The sequence below is a fragment of the Oratosquilla oratoria genome, chromosome 25, assembly GCF_046742065.1.
Source record: "Oratosquilla oratoria isolate Oo_2021 chromosome 25, ASM4674206v1, whole genome shotgun sequence".
In the NCBI taxonomy this organism is placed as follows: Eukaryota; Metazoa; Arthropoda; class Malacostraca; order Stomatopoda; family Squillidae; genus Oratosquilla; species Oratosquilla oratoria.
In genome coordinates, this window is record NC_134801.1 from 9,290,581 (window position 1) to 9,305,580 (window position 15,000).

The 15,000-nt window shown below is 38.4% G+C and overlaps 1 protein-coding gene across 1 annotated transcript in view; it reads right to left on the minus strand.

The window, feature by feature from the left end:
* LOC143039016 (protein FAM200C-like) overlaps window positions 1-15,000 on the minus strand; it is a 51,403-nt gene that overhangs the window by 10,943 nt on the left and 25,460 nt on the right. The window lies entirely within an intron of this gene.

A 15,000-nucleotide genomic window follows, 5' to 3' on the forward strand; every position in this document is an offset into this window, starting at 1 on the left:
ATATATATATATATATATATATATATATATATATATATATATATCAAGGACTACTATTACACAGGACGTGCGCACCCAGATCCCTGTGTCCGCTAGCGGAGGCCATTGCTTTCTTTGTAACCTAACATTTTATATTGGACAAATATATCAAAACTAGAAACCTAACATTGTATATAGGACAAATATATCAACTATTGACTTATTCAATGCAGTATAAGTTAATATAAACTTTTATAGTGATATAAGAAACTATTTTTAAGGCACTGTTATGCTTTGAAATGCCAATTTTAGCCGGGCTTAACAAGTATTATTGTCTTGTTCAGCATCCTCAGTTTCTCAAGATGGTTCAGAATCTGAGGCCAGGTTATATTCCTCCATCCAGAAAAGATATTGCTGATAAGTACTTGGATCTTGTGTATGAAAAGGAATATAAAAAGTGTGCAGATGACCTGAATAATGAAACTGTATGTCTTTCAATTGATGGGTGGTCTAACATCCATAATGAACCCATAATATGTGTCACTCTAACAACATCCACTGGTCAGATTTATTTAGTTGACACAATAGACACATCAGAGAAACCTCACACTGCTGAATATCTTCTACAACTTGTAAAAAATTCGATCAAGAAGGCTGAACAAGATTTTGGTTGTCACATTGGAAGTGTTGTGACAGACAATGCAGCAAATGTCACCAAGATGAGAAAACTCTTGGAGGAATCGAGTGAACCTGAGCATACCGTCCTCACATACGGCTTATACCGTTCCTTGTATACTTGTGGCAAGTCTATATAACACTGCTCTTTATATTGATATACTAAAAATGTTCTTTAGCAATCAGATCGCATATCAGATAGCAATCCCACAATATTTATAATCTATAAAAAAGAAAGATCTATTCAAATCAAATAAATCTGATTTAAATAATTTTTTTTATTATTTTTAAAAAAGATAAAAAAAATCGCCAACCCTGGTGTTCACTAACCTCATACAATAATACCTGTTAAGTCCTGCTAAAATTGGCATTTCAAAGCATAACAGTGCCTTAAAAACAGTTTCTTATTTCGCTCTAAAAGTTTATATTAAGGGGAGATACCTCTGCCAGATCTAAACACATTAAAACTAACCCAATCATCTTAACATTTTTACACGATGTCAAGGATACTTGGAGATCAGAATAGCCAAAAAATTAAAGCGATCCATTAAATATATATATATCATCTTTCTATTTATTTATCTAAATAGCGGTTACTCTTTAAATATGAATAACTAGTTGCTTGATTTACAAAGCAAAGATATTACCTGAAAGCTATGCATATCTCCTACAAACTTTGTGTGAACAAAAATATAAAGAAAAATGTTGAAATTATATATATAAAAACAATAAATTAACCAAAATAAAAGCAGAACTTTCAAAAATTATTTATAAATTCATTGAGAGATGAAATGTTTTTACCAAGTAAATAACTTCCTCATTTTATAAGAATCATTGTGCATTTAATTTTTTTTTAAGATAGAGCAAAAAGTATAGAATCTATTAAAGTTTTTATGACAAAAACTAACATAAAAATGGGTTTTTAGATATAGCTTGATAAAGATTTGCTTACTGCTGCACAAAAAACTATGCTTCCTACATATAAAAACACTAAATAAAAGTTCTTCCTTAGATTGTGTAGATTAAATACATATTTTTTGTAAATTGGACAGGAAATAAGAAAAATAGAGCAATTTTTTCACATGTAACTTCACTGAAAATTGGTAGATTTAGTACCGTATATACGGCACTGCCAATGAACACCCCCAGCAAACATTTCAGTAATGATCAGATACTCACATGCACACTCTACAGTAATCTAGAATGCACCAGGAGAATATCCAGTAGTACTTGCTCCACCTGACACTTGATAAGGCACACTAATTTTTTCATTGTTTCATTCTCTATTAGTGAACACTTACGTACAGAAATGTTATCTTCTTCCAATTTGCCTTCCACTAATTGCTTACGTAGTGACATAGGGCTGAAAAATATTGGGAATGTGATGGCGTCCCATGACACTCACCTGACTGGTTGAAAACTCACTTACACTATCTTTTTTGCACTTTGTGTGTAATATTTTCATCTTGGCAGACATCTGCTGGCTTCTGCGTTTCTTTGTCTCACTTATTCGTGGCATTCTGGATGATGTCACACCTTTAGTCGTGAAAAAATGTGGGTAAAACAAACGCCTACGCAATCACAAATTCAAAACACAGAGGTGGGGTGAGGGGAGGGGTTGCTGCTGCGAAACACCCACAGCCCAACTGATCGTACCGTATAACAACCGATTTTTTTTAAAACTCGTAATAATCGGAAAAAACATATATAATGAATTATATAGTTCACCATATGGCAACACCGCGCACCCATGCGTATGTTGGCCGGGACATTTAAACGGTTTAATGGGACAATATGCGTAAATAATCGTACGCGTGTCACCGCTACATGTCCAGGCTACCTTCTAGTGTCGTCAGCTAAAAATGCATAGTCTCCCCTTAACTTATACTGCATTAAATAAGTCAATAGTTGATATATCTGTCCTATATACAATGTTAGGTTTCTATTTTTGATATATTTGTCCAATATAAAATGTTAGGTTACAAAGAAAGCAATGGCCTCCGCTAGCGGACCCAGGTATCTGGGTGCGCACGTCCTGTGTAATAGTAGTCCTTGATATATGTTTATATATATATTATATATATATATATATATATATATGTATATGTATATATATATATATGTATATATATATATATCCACATATATATATATATATATATATATATATATATATATATATATATTTAAATATATAAACACACACACACACACACACACACACACACACACACACACACACACACACACACACACACACACACACACACACACACACACACACACACACACACACGAAAGACGAAACCTGGTTTGTATTGTAGGGGTGGGGAGTGATCGTGAGTGTCCGAAATGATATCTCTGCAGTGCTAGTCAATTGTATCATCATGGAATTAGCGAAAATGAAGGAAAACAACGACTCGAGAGACAGTCACGAAACAGAGCCATCTAGCGTCAGACGATCGAACCGCAATGTAAACAAATCCACGTGCGACGAAGAAGACTTCACAGGATTTAACAAATATGAAAGTCGATTATTAAAGATAGAGAAAGATATGAACAAAACTAGGACTCGGTGGGAGAATGAAATTATGGACTTAAGAAATGATATCATAGGATTAAGGGAATGCTGAGCACAGGCGAATCACGAAATCTCTGTCCTAAAAAAACCAACTTAGATCTCACAAACGAGATCAAAGAAACGAAAAGGGATATAAATGAGCTGAAGAATGATAATGAAAAGAAGAAAACTAATGAAAATAACAGCAGCGACAATTTAAAGATAGAGGTGAACAACAGATTACATGAGTTGTCACAAAAGATCGAAGAGAATCTAGGTGAAGAAAGTATTCAGAAAATTAAGAAGTGGAAAGAAAACATCGAAAACAAGGAAACTGCTTTTAAAGAAATAGTCAAGCAGCAAATGCAGGATAATGCAAAAGACACAATTATCCAAGTGATTAATGAAAAAGCAAACTGGGTCAGGGATACAGTAGATAGGAAAAAATGTATTGTGGTCTATGGACTAAAAGAAAAACAGGGATTGGCGAGGTACATGAGAGAAAAAGAAGAAAAAGTGACAGCAGTAGAAATTCTAAATGAAATTCAGGGGGGGGGGAAGAGATTCAAACATAGACTTAGAAGAGACACACAGAATCGGTCGCTACTCTAAAGATAGAAATCGACCTCTTAAGATAAAATTAAGGTCTTAGATGGTAGTAGAAGACATCTTTGAAAAAGTAGGCAATTTGGCAAAGAGTGAAAAGTACAATAAGATATGGATAAAAAGAGAAATGAGTACTGAGGAATTAGAAAAAGAAAAGTCACTAAGAAAAGAAGCAAAGGAAAAAAACTTGCAAAGAATTCCATTGGAGAGTAATCGACATGAGATTGAAACAGTGGCACATCAAAACAAAAAAACCAAGGACAGAAAATATAATGGAGAAGGAAGAAAATTAAAAGTGGCCTATACTAACATTGACGGATTAATTTCAGGTCTGAACGAACTCAATGATTATCTGTTAGAAGAAAAACCAGACATAATGGGAATTGTAGAGACTAAACTAAGAGGAGAAATACCATCTATTGATATTGGACAAGGGCTATACAATTACTGGATAAGAAACAGGGACAAAAAGCAGGGAGGGGGAATCATGTTCTTGGCCAAGAAAGACCTAAACGTGACAAAAATTGCAGAGGGCAAAGGTGATGTTGAACTGATCATGATAAAAGTCGAAGGCAAGAATATGAAAAGTAGAAAGTTTGTGGTGACCTATGTGCCCCCAAGAACAAACGCTTGGAAAGAAAACGAACACACAAAAATGGTAGAAGATACAAGAAAATCACTAAATGAGATACTAATGGGTAAGGGTAACCTAGTAATTATGAAGACTTCAATTGCAAAGAAATTTGTTGGAACAACATGACAGTACGAGATGACGTGTGGGGCAACGTACTACTGGACATGACCATGGAGTGCACAATGACCCAGTGGGTCAGTGAAAACACAAGGTACAGAAACAATGAAGAGCCATCAAAACTAGATTTGATATTTACAACGGAACCTGAAATAGTGGACAAAGTCCACTACAAGACACCAATTGGAAAGAGTGACCATGTACTCATCGAAACTGTACTAAAGGAAGAAATAGAGATGAAGAGGAGCGAAAAGCATAGGAAAGGAAGATTGATGTACAACAAAACAGACTTTGCAAAACTAAAGACGTTCTTCCAGAATGCAAACTGGGAAAAATTCTATATGGAAGAGACAACAGTGGAAGAGAAATGGAACATACTGTTGGATAATTACAATGAAGGGGTAAACAGGCATGTACCAAGACAAAAGCGAGAGAGAGAGTACATTAAATGTTGGTTCAACAAAAGATGCAGTGAGGCAAAAGACAGAAGGGACAAAGCTTGGAAAAGGTGGAGAAAAGACAAAAAACAAAGCAAATGGCAAATTTATATAAACTATAGAAATGAGTATGTTAATGTGAGAAGAGAGGAGAAAAGGAAACATGAGAAGGATATTATAGATAAATGCAAAGATCAGCCCAAGCTATTCTACCGGTATGTAAATGGTAAACTTAAAACCAAACAGGAACTAGTGAAACTACGCCAAGGACGTAGATAATAACAAACATTCTCCCCACATGAGTGAATTTACAACATCACAAAAAGAAATATCAGAACATCTATCAAAACTGGACGTCAGAAAATCACATGGCCCGGATGGAATTGCAAATTGGATTCTAAAGGAATGCAAAGAAGAGCTAACGGACAAAATACACATCATAATAAATAGCTCACTCAAGGAAGGAAAGATACCTAATGACTGGAAAAATGCTAACATTGTACCAATATATAAAGGAGGAAACAAGGAAGAACCCACCAACTATAGACCAGTATCACTAACAAGCACTATAGCCAAAATTTGTGAGAAAATTATCAAGAATAGATGGGTAAAACACCTTGAAGATAACAACATATTAAACCCAAGACAATTCGGGTTCAGACAAGGTAGATCATGCACCACAAACTTGATATGCTTCTACTCAAGACTAATAGACATAGTGCAAGAAAGAAACGGATAGGCTGATTGTGCATTCCTAGACTTGCAAAAAGCATTTGACAAAGTACCACACAGAAAACTACTAAAAAAACTGGAACACATAGGAGGAATACAAGGGAACCTACTAAAATGGATGGAGGACTTCCTGACTGGAAGAAAGATGAGAGTAGTACTCAGAGAAAAATATTCAGATTGGAAAGAGGTGATCAGTGGAGTACCGCAAGGATCTGTACTGGCTCCAATAATGTTTGCTATCTATATGAATGATATGGACGAGGGCGTGAACTGTTACATGAGCTTCTTTGCTACTGACGCCAAACTGTTAAGGAAATAGAAACTGATAAGGACTGTGAAGCACTGCAAGAAGATCTGAATAGGGTATGGAACTGGAGTCAGAAATGGGAAGTGGATTTTAATACTAAGAAGTGTAGCATAATGGAGTTTGGAAAAAGCAAAAACAGAATATCAAGAAATTATACAATTGGAACCAAGGAAGTAAAGAAAGTAGGATCCAAAAAAGACTTGGGAGTTATTATCACAAACGACTTGTCCTATGATACACAGATTAACAAAATTGTCGGGGAGACTTACAACTTGCTAAGATCAATAAAAGTGGCTTTTGCTTACCTGGACGAAGACGTGATAAAAAAAATTTGGTTACATTGATAAGGCCTAGACTAGAGTATGCGGCGACATTGTGGTCCCCCAGTACCAAAAAGAACATAAAGAAAATAGAAAGAATCCAAAGAGCAGCTACAAAAATGGCACCTCCACTTGCAAACCTATCATACGAGGAGACATTGGCTAAAGTGGAGCTACCGACACTGGAGCAAAGAAGAGAGAGAGGAGACCTACTGACCATCTACAGAATCATGAAAGGCACAGAGATACTTGATAGAGAAGAATTACTAAACTGGGACAAGAGAAACACAAGAGGAAATGGAAGGAAATTAAGAAAACATAGCTATAGAAGAGAACTGAAGAAAAACAGTTTTCCACATAGAGTTTTAGACACTTGGAACAAACTGGATAATGAAATAGTAAGCGCAAAAACCATTCACGAGTTTAAAAACAAACTAGACACTGAGAGATACAATAGCGGGACAACACGAGCATAGCTCCCCTTCCCGCAAAATACAACTAGGTAAATACAACTAGGTAAATACACACACACACACACACACACACACACACACACACACACACACACACACACACACACACACACACACACACACACACACACACACACACACACACACACACACACACACACACACGGCTCGGTGGCGGATTGGTAAAGCACTGGCCTCACAAGCCAGAGAACCGGGGTTCGATTCCCCGGCCGGGCGGAGATAAGTTGGGTTTGTCTCCTTTCACGTGTAACCCCTGTTCACCTAGCAGTGAGTAGGTACGGGACGTTAGTCAAGGAGTTGTGACCTTGCTGTCCCGGTGTGTGGTGTGTGAGTGGTCTCAGACCTACCCAGAGATCGGCAAATAATGAGCTCTGAGCTCACTGCCGTAGGGTGGTGTCTGGCTGTCTCGACAGAGACTGTAGCAGATCCGAGGTGAATACACACACACAAACACACACACACACACACACACACACACACACACACACACACACACACACACACACACACACACACACACACACACACACACACACACACACACACACACACACACACAATGGGTCCGTGAAAACACAAGGTACAGAAATAATGAAGAGCCATCGAAACTAGATCTAATATTTACAACAGAGCCTGAAATAGTGCATAAAGTCCAGTATGAGACACCAATTGGAAAGAGTGACCATGTACTCATCGAAACTATACTAAAGGAAGAAATAGACATAGAGAGGAACGAAAAGCATAGGAAAGGAAGACTGAGGTACAACAAAACAGACTTTACAAAACTAAAGACATTCTTCCGGAATGCAAACTGGGAAATATTTTACAGGGAAGAAACAACAGTGGAAGAGAAATGGAATATATTGATGGAAAACTACAATGAAGGGGTAAACAGGCATGTACCAAGACAAAAGCGAGAGAGAGAGTACATTAAATGTTGGTTCAACAAAAGATGCAGTGAGGCAGAAGACAGAAGGGACAAAGCTTGGAAAAAGTGGAGAAAAGACAAAAAACTAAGCAAATGGCAAATTTATGTTAACTATAGAAATGAGTATGTTAATGTGAGAAGAGAGGAGAAAAGGAACCATGAGAAGGATATTATAGACAAATGCAAAGAGCAACCCAAACTATTCTATCGGTATGTGAATGGTAAACTTAAAAACAAACAGGAATTGGTGAAACTATGCCAAGGAAACATAGAATACACAGAAGATTTAGAGATGGCCGAAGTCATGAACAATCACTTTAAATCTGTTTTCACCAGAGAGAAAATACCAAATTGTGACATAGATAAAAACAAGAAATCTCCCCTCATGAATGAGTTTACAGCATCACTAAAGGAAATATCAGAACATTTATCAAGGCTGGATGTCAGAAAATCACATGGCCCGGACGGTATTGCAAATTGGATTCTAAAGGAGTGCAAAGAAGAAGTAACAGACAAAATACACATCTTAGTAAACAGCTCACTCAAAGAAGGAAAGATACCCGAGGACTGGAAAAACGCTAACATTGTACCAATACACAAAGGAGGAAACAAAGAAGAACCCACCAACTATAGGCCAGTATCACTAACAAGCACCATAGCCAAAATTTGTGAGAAAATAATCAAGAATAGATGGGTAAAACATCTGGAAGACAATGACATATTAAACCCAAGACAATTCGGATTCAGACAAGGAAGATCATGCTCCACAAACTTAATATGCTTTTACTCAAGACTAATAGACATAGTGCAAGAAAGAAATGGATGGGCTGATTGTGCATTCCTAGACTTGCAAAAAGCCTTTGACAAAGTAACACACAGAAAACTACTAAAAAAAACTGGAACACATAGGAGGAATACAGGGAAACCTACTAAAATGGATAGAGGACTTTCTGACTGGTAGAAAGATGAGAGTAGTGCTCAGAGAAAAATATTCAGACTGGAAAGAGGTGATCAGTGGAGTACCGCAAGGATCTGTACTGGCACCAATAATGTTTGCTATCTATATGAATGACATGGATGAGGACGTGAACTGCTACATGAGCTTCTTTGCCGATGACGCCAAACTGCTAAGGAAAATAGAAACTGATGAGGACTGTGAAGCACTGCAAGAAGACCTAAATAGGGTATGGAACTGGAGTCAGAAATGGGAAGTGGACTTTAATACTAAGAAGTGTAGCATAATGGAGTTTGGAAAAAGCAAAAACAGAATATCAGGAAAATATACAATTGGAACCAAAGAAGTAAAGAAAGTAGGATCCGAAAAAGATTTGGGAGTAATTATCACGAACGACTTGTCCTATGATATACAGATTAACAAAATTGTCGGGGAGACTTACAACTTGCTAAGATCAATAAAAGTGGCGTTTACATACTTGGACGAAGACATGATGAAAAAAATATTGGTTACATTGATAAGGCCTAGATTAGAGTATGCAGCGACATTGTGGTCCCCCAGTACCAAAAAGAATATAAAGAAAATAGAAAGAATCCAAAGAGCAGCTACAAAAATGGCACCTGCACTTGCAAACCTATCATACGAGGAGAGATTGGCTAAACTGGAGTTACCGACACTGGAGCAAAGAAGAGAGAGAGGTGACCTATAGACCATCTACAGAATCATGAAAGGCACAGAGGTACTCGATAGAGAGAACTTACTTAACTGGGACAAAAGAAACACAAGAGGACATGGAAAGAAAATAAAAAAACATAGCTATAGAAGAGAACTGAAGAAAAACAGTTTTCCTCATAGAGTTTTGGACACTTGGAACAAACTGGACAATGGAATAGTATGCGCAAAAACCATTCATGAGTTTAAAAACAAACTAGACACTGCAAGATACAAAGGCGGGACATCACGAGCATAGCTCCCCTTCCCGCAAAATACAACTAGGTAAATACACACACACACACACACACACACACACACACACACACACACACACACACACACACACACACACACACACACACACACACACACACACACACACACACACACACACACACACACACACACACACACACACACATATGTGCATATTTATGTATATATATGTGTGTGTGCATATATACATATATATATATATATATATATAAATGTATGTATGTATGTATACAAATATATATAAAAGTTGCGCTCAACTTATATCTCTCTTGATGGTGCAATCAGTTAAATCACTATCACTTGTCACATGCTAGCGGAGGTTCTAATTTTTCTCTGTACCACGTTTCAATTTCTGCATGTATGCCTCCTCGAGTTGCTCGATGTTGATGGCTTAGAATTAAAGTGAAATGTGGTTGATAGATGTAAATCTGTGCACTGGGACCCATTCAGTGTTGTAAAAATACTTTACCACATTGTATACTTTCAATTGTGCTATCATGGTGGAGAAGGTTTGAACACAAAATTTCGTGTACGTGTATGTAACTCGAGTATACAAATGTATAAGAAAAGTTGCGCTCAACTTATATCTCTCTTGATGGTGCAATCGGTTAAGTCACTATCACTTGCCACGTGCTAGCAGAGATTCGATTCATTAGCTGTGCCACGTTTCAATTTGTGCATGTATGCCTCCTCAATTTTCTCGATGTTGAAGGCTTAGAATTAAAGTGAACTGTGGTTGATAAATGTAAATCTGTGCACTGGGACCCATTCAGTGATGCACAAATACTTTCCCGCATTGTACACTTACTAATTGTTCTATCATGATGGAGATAGGTTGAACGCAAAATTTCTTGTACATGTATGTAACTCGAGCATGCAAATATATAAGAAAAGTTGTGCTCAACTTATATCTCTCTTGATGGACTAATCGGTTAAGTCACTATCGCTTGTCACGAGCTAGTGAAGGTTCCAGTCCTTGTCTATACCACGTTTCAATTTCTGCATGTATGCCTCCTCGAGTTTCTTGATGTCAAAAGCTTAGAGTTAAAGTGAATTGTGGTTGATATATGTAAATCTGTGCATTGGTATCCATTCAGTGTTGTACATATATATATATATATATATATATATATACAGTATATTTATACATATATATATACAAAGACACTCACACACACACACACACACACACACACACACACACACACACACACACACACACACACACACACACACACACACACACACACACACACACACACACACACACACACACACACACACACACACACACACACACACGCACCTCACCATCCAATGGTCCCCAGCCCCTAGTGCAGCCACACACAGGATTAAAGTCACCAGACAGCACCGCCCCATGCCTGATTCCGCCATGAGGGAATTTGGCAGGTGGATAGTGGAACACCCCTGGCTGGAGGTTCTGAACGTTGACGACGTGGAGACCAAGTGGAGAAATTACTCCACCACTACAATTGAGGCCTTTCACCACTTCTTCCCTGTAAAGGATTTCTCTGTCCATCACTCTGACGCCCCTTGGATGACACCACATATCAAACGTCTCATCAAACAACGCAACAAGGCATTTTACACCGACCGAGCCCAGTTCAAGTTCCTAAGGAATAAGGTCATCAGAGAGATAAGTACCGCCAAATCCTCTTACTACCCAAACAAATTGCAACACCTCAAACAACAACGAAACAACACTCAGTGGTTCAGCAAGATCAAGGCTCTTTGTGGCCTGCAGGGTAACAAGACCCCCCACCTCCCTTGCACCTCGCACCTGTCACCTGACCTAGCAGCCCAGGAGATCAACTCCCACTTCGCCTCTATCTGTCAGACTTTACCCCCTCTCGACCCCTCCCGCCTACCTGCCTACCTCCCTTCCCCCTCACCCCCCATTCAAGTTCAAGTTGCGATGTAGCCACAAAGTTGGGTAAACTGAAAAATAATAGATCCACAACTCCCTCTGACCTTCCTATTAAAATCTACAAGGAATTTGCCCCTGAACTTGCCCTCCCACTTTCCTCCATAATCAATGCCTCTTTAAGCCAAAACACCTGCCCCAGCGACTGGAAAATCTCATATGTCACTCCCATCCCCAAAACCCTCAGCCCACAATCACTAAGTGACCTTAGGCCCATCGCCATCACCCCTATCCCAAGCCTTATATGTGAAGATTTGGTTTTTTAACTCAGTTGACAGCAGCATAAAAGATTCAATAGATGCCCAACAATTTGGCAACATGAAATCCTCTTCTACCACTCACTGTCTCATTGACTTACTCAACTTCCTTCACAGCAACCTAGACAAGCGTAACACATCTCTAGCTGTCACCTTTGTAGACTTTAGGAAGGCCTTTGACCTTGTTGACCACAATGTTGTTCTCTCCAAAGCCATCCAATTGGGGATCCAGCCCCACCTAATAGCATGGCTGGCAGATTTCCTCACCGGACGACAGCAGGCGGTCAGGTACCAGGGGTCAACTTCCCCCCTCCTCCCCCTGACCTGTGGGGTCCCCCAGGGTACCAAAATAGGTCCCCTATGCTTCCTCATCCTTATTAATGACGCCCTCATGGACACTCCTCATAGATGGAAATATGTGGATGACAGCACCGTAGGCATCCCCATCAACACCAGGCGGCCCGATTACGCACCACTACAAAGCACCCTGAACGAGCTCATGACGTGGACGGAAGACAACAACGTCACAATTAACACCAACAAGACCGTAGTGATGCATTTCTGTACCTCCACACATGCGGTGGCTCCTCCACAACTTTCATTGGGCCCCCACCCCCTCCAACTGGTCCAATCCACCAAGATCTTGGGCATCACACTCGATCAACAGTTAAATTGGAACCAACATGTCACCAACATAGTCAGGACAGCGTCTTACAAACTGTATATGCTGAGCAGATTAAAATCATTAGGAACACCTACATCTGAGCTACAGGAGGTCTACAAGACTTTCATACTCCCCACCCTCATGTATGCCTCACCAGCCTGGTCCAGCTCACTCACCTTCACACAGAGACAAAAGTTGGAGAGGGTACAAATGAGAGCGTGCAGGATCATCCTGGGCGTGGAGTACAGCAGTTACGACCACGCTCTTACCACCCTCACTCTATCTAGGGTGTCACAACGACACGGTGAGGCACTAAAGAAATCTGGGGAAAGCCTGCTTTCCCACCCTAGACACCGTCACTTCCTCCCTCCCGATGCTCCACCAAGTCGCCACGCCACTAGACACAGAAATAGGCTCGTACCAATCAAAGCGCCAAGGACTGACCGCTACAAAAACAGTGCCATCCCACTTGTACCGTGTATATACTCTAAGTTTTATATTTTTAATCACCTTTTGTAATGTATTATTGTCAGTGTACTACTGCAATCAAAATAAACCTTTTATTATTATTATTATTATTGTTTTACACACACACACACACACACACACACACACACACACACACACACACACACACACACACACACACACACACACACACACACACACACACACACACACACACACACACACACACACACACACACACACACACACACACACACACACACACACACACACACACACACACACACACACACACACACACACACACACACACACACACACACACACACACACACACACACACACACAAAGGATTTACAAAGGATTTACAAAGGATTACAAAGGCGGAGCATGCCGACAGGAGACCTTTTGATCCATATCTAGGTCGGATGCGAAAAAAAATCATATTAATAATGAAATGATAAATAAAAAATATGATAATGTAAATAACAAATAAAATACATAAATAAATGCATAGGTATAGTTAAATAATAAACAAACAGGTAAATAGTAAATAATAATAAATTGACATATAACTAATAATAAATGAAAAGCAGACAGACAAATGATAACAAAACAAAAACAAATAATATAAGATAGATTATAATCATTACAGCATCTTACTTAGGTATTTATCTAAATGATTCTTAAAGTTTCGAACTGAACTGCATTGCACTACCTGTGCAGGAAGTTTATTCCATTCATTAACTACACGGTTTGGCAAAGTTGTTTCTACCTACTTCCAAATTGAATCTATTTCCGGACAGTTTGAGACCATTGTTTCTTGTCTGATTCTCATTCAATGTGAAAATTTGGTCACTTTTGATGTTGTCAATTCCCTTTAGAATTTTAAAGACCTGTATCAAGTCACCTCTGAGTCTACGCTTTTTTAGGGAAAACAGATTCATATGTTTTAGTCGATTTTCGTATGATTTATTTTTGATATTTGGAATCAGTTTTGTGGCTCGCCGTTGTACTTTTTCCAGTCTGTCAATGTCTTTAATGAGATTCGATGACCATACGGAAACAGCATATTCCAAATGTGGACGAACTAACGATTTATATAGCTTGTTAATGAGTGATGGACTTTTGAAATCAAAAGATCGCGCAATCAGTCCTAGAATCTTATTTGCTTTCTCAGAGGCTTAAATACACTGCTTGGATGATTTGAGGTCGTTACTGATAATTACGCCGAGATCTTTTTCACTATCCACTTTTGTTAACGAATTTCCAAATAACTTGTAATCGTACTTACTGTTATTTTTACCTATGTGCATTACCTTGCATTTACTTGTGTTAAAATTCATTAGCCACTTTTCAGACCATTGCTGTAATTGATCTAAATATTCTTGAATATCTAATTGGTTTGAGTGATCATTTGCCACTCCGCACATTTTTGTATCATCAGCAAATTTGGAAACAGTAGATTTTAGTCTATGGTCTATATAATTTATATATACTATGAATAGAAGTGGCCCAAGAACGGAACCCTGAGGAACTCCACTTGCAACACTTTTCCATCCAGAAGTTTTTCCATTTAAAACAACTCTCTGTTTTCGACCATTCAACCAATTACTAGTCCAACCTAATAGGCTACCACTTATTCCATGCAAAGCTAATTTAGTAAGTAGTCTTTCGTGTGGGACGGTATCAAAAGCTTTTGCAAAGTCTAGATATATTAAATCTATATTGTTTCTTTTGTCATAATTCGAGATAACTGTGTTGTAGAATTCGAGTAAGTTAGTCACGCAAGAACGTTTCCATCTGAAACCATGCTGGCTATCATTTATCAAACGGTTACTTTCTAAATGATGTTCGATAGCATCTCTGATGATAGTTTCCATTATTTTTCCTACGATTGAAGTCAAACATATAGGCCTATAGTTATTTGGT